We start from the raw sequence: 6,518 nt of genomic DNA, 5'->3' as shown, positions 1-6,518 counted from the left end.
TTTTTCCACCATCAGTTATAATTTCAGCCATACACCAGCATTCAAGGGAACTACATTAGACTTTAAGTGCTTGTTTTTCAACTATCTTTACAAATATTTGTGGCAGAACTACCTAGTTAAGGAATACTGCCTTTGCATCTCTTTATTGAGAATGTACTCCCACCATGGCAGCTACTAAATATGTTAATTAGACTAAAGTAATTATCCTAGGACCTTTCAATTGTCCGCAGTTTTGTGGTGGTGCTAGGGAAAGAATTAGATTGAACTGACCTTAATGCAGAGGAACAGCTTCTCTCAATAGTGATGGATAAGGCTACGATTATGTCATGGAGATCATGGAATCCGTGACTTCCATTGACTTCTGTGACATTTTCTGCCCTGGGCCTGGAGCTCCCAAACAACCCTGCTCTCACCCTGAACTTGGTGGGGGGACCCAGTGCAGCTGCCCAGCTGCAGCAGGACCCAGTTTACCTGCAGCAGCCGGCCGGACCTGGCACAGCTGCCCAGTGGCAGGTGGACCCCCCGCATCTGCCCAGCTACAGCCAGAGCCAGTGGCTGGGGGACTCTGCAGCTACCAACTGCTCAGGCAAGGGGACCCCCCGCAGCATCCCAGCTCCAGGAGCAGGGGGACTCCAGACATACCACGCACCACATCAGTGGGGGACCTGGGAGCCCCAGCAGCAGCAATGGGTGCTGAACTCACCTCTCTCTCATCAGGGACAGGTCACAGGGTGCCATGAATTTTTGTTAATTTCCCATGACCTGTCCATGACTTTTACTAAAAATATCCATGACAAAAACTTAGTGATGGATAATGTTCCGCTGCTAGCAAGAGGGCTGAATACCTATTGCTATGGAAACAGTATCTTTACATTTTTTAAAAGTCTCAGCTAAAACTCATTTCTGCCACTCCTGACATTATCAGCTTACAAATGCAGATCATAACAGATATCCACAAACTTTAAAATTTCAAAAACATGGTAAGTACACTTGATATAAGATCTTAAGTGAGACTGTGTTCTGTAACTACTTGGTATTCTCACATACAGAATTTAACCTTCACCTTGTAACCAAATTTGTTAATTCAGAACTGAATGAAGTCTTAGGCTGCACACAAAATGGAGCTGTGGAAGAGACTTTAAAATGGAAGCTAATGTCCCTGCCTAGATTCCCACTTTCCTTTGGGAAATAGAGGTTTTGCTATTCTTGTCTTGCCATTGTTTTGTCCCCAAGTGCCTGCTCTTAAATAGCATTAGCTACAACTTGTATAAAGTAGCAATTCTGAATGAAGGCACAATGAAACTCTACGGAATATGTAGACACCTAACCCAGATCTTCAGACCCAGCTAGTGGCCCACGAGTTGCTCTGCCATGTCATTTCCATCTTCTAGAGAGCCCTGCCCCTTCCCTTTAAAAGAGGGCCAAAAAACATTTTGCCACTCAGAGGCAGTGCATTAAATGACAAATTCTGGCCTTTGTATCAATACTTAAAGACTTTTTAATTTTGACAGGAAATCACTGTCACTTAACCTTTGCTCCTCTCCCTATGTTATAGTTCTTGGCTGACTCTTCTGGACTTTAAGGTTTGTTTGCCTTGTTAATCCACCTATTTGCAATTGTCTGTCCGTGAGTGGTAGTCTAATTTTTCGAATACTTACATGACCATCTGTGATTCCTACCCATTTGATTTTTTTTGGTAACTGATCTAGTCTCACTGACTAATTATTCATAGTGCCTTGCCCCTTAATTCACTAATCATAGTCTGATGCTACTCAGAGCTCTCTTGAATCACTTAGTTACTTCCCTTTTACCTGCCCAGCAGCCAGTACCGTGGGTGAGAAACGAACAGCAGCTCCCCATGCAGGAGGAGGAGATGGAATAACCGTTCAGGCCTAGCATGGCTGCTGTGGTTCGTACCTCCTGCACCCCACGTGGGTGCTTGGCTGTTTCAGGCTTTGTGAGAAGTAGGGCAAACTGCCCTGGACTTGTTAGTGCTGTGCCTTTCCGGGGTTTGTGTCCAGCATTCATGCTGGTTGCTGCAGCATTAGATCTGGCTCACAACTGCCTAAGCTCTGGCCTCCAATGTCAGTTTATTTCAATGGTAAATACATCTTCAGTTCAAAACAAAACTCTTATCTCCTTCTCACTCTTTACCCTCCACTCCAGTCTGAAAACTCTGCCACCTCATTCCCACCAACAGCCAGCCCACCCTTTCACCACCTCAAATGGACTATATCTCTCTGAAGATCAGAGTCCAGCTTAGTGACATTTATGTTCTTTACACAGAACTAAATCTGTAGAACTCACTCTAAATTATTTAATTCTACCATTACTGGATTGTTCCATAAATCACTTCTAGTATTTTGTTGTAAAGTCACACACACTTTGTTCAGTAACCAACGATTCTCTTCCTTTCCGGTACATACAATACTCGAGAGATGGGGCAAGGAAAGAATGCTACAATATATTGCATGCGAAATGCAAAGGTGTAGCCTAGCCTAGATTATTTTTAAAAAAAAACTAAGGAAACAGGCTATACATTTCAAATTAATTAAATTATTACATGAGAGAGTTAGATTAAGATGTTTTGCAAAGGCCAACTGGAAATATGTTTAATTTTAATGTAGGAATATTAAAGAAGGTTTATATTAGACATGGTTTATATGAAAAATGACTTATTGTTAATTGATGCCTCATAACTAAAGGTTTATGTTAAAAGTAAATTTGTAATTCTAACCTGCAAGCCACCAGCTGTGTCTGTGTGAAGCCTGCTCAAAGAAATACTTTGTATAAAACTTGTTAAACATTAATTAACTCTAAGTAAGCCAAAACAGTGAAATAGATGTGATTAAAATAGAGAATGTATGTGACTGAATGGTTAGGGAGTTACCAGTCTGAAGAATTCAGTGTTGGCTGAAGAAGGTGTCAAGTGGGATCAACCAGATGACCCACCACACCTCAAAGGAAGGAAAAACAAGCATCTGACAGAATGGAGCCAGCCATCTGCTGATTGATTTAGCAACAGCAGAATGAGGCAACTCCTATGAACTAACATAGGGAAAAATCCCTATAAAACTGGACTCTAAAGACTGAGGACTTTGAGTCTATGGTTCTGATACCAACCTCCAGGAGCATCAGATGCATCTGACACAGACTCGGCTCCATCCTCATGACCAAGATACCTGGCCAGTAACTTGGCATGAGCAACATCTAGGCTGGTAACTATAACATCTATACAGAACCTGAATGAATGATTGTGTGAATGAATATGTGTGTGTGTGTATAAGGAATAAGTAGTAATAGAAATAAGTAGGAAAACATTGCCTTTTGTTTTGTTATGGTATTTACAATAAGTGTGGCATCTTTGCCTTATCCCTCTTAATAAGATCCTGCTGGTTTTTATTATATTGGTACAACATTTTGGTGGAGAATAGCGAAAGGGGGATTATGGTATTTTTGCCTCACTTATTGTAAACCAATCTGTGTGCACACAACCGGCTCTACAGAGCACGGTTCTATTATTGGTTAACCAAAACTGCTGGCCCCCGTGTGGGTAGCAGGAAAATAAAGAGCTCATAAAATTGTTAACAAAACCTGCTGGCCCCCGGGTGGGTAGTAGGAAAAGTAAAATTGTTAACAAAACCTGCTGGCCCCCGGGTGGGTAGTAGGAAAAGTAAAATTGTTAACAAAAACTGCTGGCCCCCGGGTGGGTAGTAGGAAAAGTAAAATTGTTAACAAAAACTGCTGGCCCCCGGGTGGGTAGTAGGAAAATTGTTAACTAAATCTGTTGGCCTCCGTGAAGGTAGCAGAAAAAGAAATATATATATATCAGGAGCAACAAGAGGGTCCCAGGGACCAGACAGTGCTGCTCGCTGAACAAAATTTAAAATGTTTAAGAAAAGGCAAGGGAAAACAGTCCCAGAGGAAGAAATGAAGTCAAAAGTAGCTTCTACCTCACCTTTTATTAAAGAGATAATGCCTTTTCAGCAAATTCTCCAAAGATATGGGCACAGTCCTTGGACTGAACAAGCCCTTGCAGATATCTGCACCATTTTGGACCTAGAGGATAGATTGGCCCAATATATCCTCATATGCAAACCCCTAAATGCAGTAAAAAGAGATGCTGCAGGGATCTGGCTGCTGTGGAAGGCTTGTAATGACAGCTACCTCCACCTAGCAGCCTGTAAAGAGGAGAAAATAGCTCAAAGAAAAACTATCCCAATTGGAAAAAGGGGTAGAAAATTGGAAAGTAATGGCTCATTGGGAAAAAGAGGCTTGGGACCCCCGAAAAACATGGGAAGAAAATAAACAACCATTGTAAGCTGCTCTTTTAGGAATTAAGGGTTATAGTGCTTAATATTTATCAGTTTGGTTTTTGTTGTTGTTGTGGTTGGTTGTTGTTCACAACTGTTGGGAAAATGTAAAAAAAAAAAAAAAAAACTGCATTAAGATTTACAAGCCTCTGCTGCAAAAGCAGAGAAATAAAAATGTATGTAGTACCCAAACCCAGTTAAGTGCCCTTAAGGTTGGGTACAGAGAGTTAAAACAGCACTCTCACATCTTACAACAGCAGTAACATCAGAAGAAAAAACATTTAAGACCCCAGAAGGGTCAGGTTTTTGGGACCCCTCTGGAGAGTGGGAAGGGGGATATTTGGGTAGATTCCTCCTTCCAGGGCCAGAATGCCATGGCAAAGTGGCTGGGAATTCCTGCATCTGCCTCAAACCTCCAGGCCATGGCAAAGTGGCTGGGGATTTTAAAATGAAATCTATTTATTTTTTTTGCACCACTTAATTAGCATTTGTGCAGCCCCAAGTACCAAACACACTGTGGCAGAGACTAAGCAGGGTCTGCCATGTGGAAGCACTGTGCTAATTTATTTTTAAGCTTTTATCTTTCAGGCTCTAAAACCAAAACATCAGGAGAGCTGGTACCAGCTGAAGAGTTATAAAATACCATGGTTATAGTGTCGCGACAAAGTCTTTGTTCAGTGTTCTGTGTTGCATGTTCTCTGTTGCATGTTCTGTGTCTGTCTCTAGTGGTGTCCTGTGCTAGCATTGGGTCCAGAAAAAATATACTACACTAGACAGAGCAAATGTCTTTTTCTCTCTCTACTTCCCCCATGTCCATCCAACTTATCAATCACCACTTGTGTCCAAAAGACTTTGGTCCCCAGTGCATCAGGTTTATTTTTTGTTAGGTTTTCCACACTTTTTCTCTATACACTCTGGTTCTACTTCCCCAAGTCCTAAAGGGTAGTTCTTGGGTCCCCATAACCTGTAAGACCTTGGCCCATAATTGCAGGGCCCCATCTTTCAGGTCCCCAAAAACCTCTTAAGTACAACTGTTAAAAATAGGGAATTCTGCAACATTTTAGCAAATAAATGTTAGTTTAAGTCCAAATCAGCTTAATCTTGCATGACAACTGTGGTCCTCCTACAAAATCTTATTTCTTGTGTGTGCTTAAAAACCTCAGAAACTTTTATTGTTTGATGGCTATTGCAGCATCAAACTTAGACCTCATCTTATGTGTCAATGTACCCAATTATTGTAATGGTTATGGTTTTTTTTTGTATTCCCAATTATAATAACTATAATTGTTTGGATTTATGTTTAGGTTATATCTGGTGTTTAGTCAATTGTAATGGTTTTAGTTATATTCACCTGGTTATAATTGTTTGGTTTGTTTACAACAAATCACCTGTGCCCTACCATGACAACAACTACTGTAATGATCATAGATCAAGGGGCAGAGTGTTAGCAGCCCCCAGTAGATAAATGTAAATGCAATATCAGTACTGTTTTTACTAAACAAATAACTTATTACTGGTATAATATATTCTTTGGATGGTCCCCAACCACTACTGGCATCCTATCAGTAATGCTACATCCCTTAATAGTTGTCTTAGTATTAAATTGTATTTGTATTATTAAAATGTTTAGCATGTGCTTTTGGATAAAAAAAATGTACAATAGATTGGAATCACAAACCCATGTTGCCTCACAGTACCTTCTTTTAAACAGGTTACATAGAAAGTGACACTAACGAATATATGTATATCGTAGTGTCAAAAGGGGGATTATGTAGGAATATTAAAGAAGGTTTATATTAGACATGGTTTATATGAAAAATGACTTATTGTTAATTGATGCCTCATAACTAAAGGTTTATGTTAAAAGTAAATTTGTAATTCTAACCTGCAAGCCACCAGCTGTGTCTGTGTGAAGCCTGCTCAAAGAAATACTTTGTATAAAACTTGTTAAACATTAATTAACTCTAAGTAAGCCAAAACAGTGAAATAGATGTGATTAAAATAGAGAATGTATGTGACTGAATGGTTAGGGAGTTACCAGTCTGAAGAATTCAGTGTTGGCTGAAGAAGGTGTCAAGTGGGATCAACCAGATGACCCACCACACCTCAAAGGAAGGAACAACAAGCATCTGACAGAATGGAGCCAGCCATCTGCTGATTGATTTAGCAACAGCAGAATGAGGCAACTCCTATGAACTAACATAG

This window comes from Mauremys mutica, chromosome 1, assembly GCF_020497125.1.
Source record: "Mauremys mutica isolate MM-2020 ecotype Southern chromosome 1, ASM2049712v1, whole genome shotgun sequence".
NCBI lineage: Eukaryota > Metazoa > Chordata > Testudines > Geoemydidae > Mauremys > Mauremys mutica.
Note: the sequence above shows the minus strand (reverse complement) of the source record.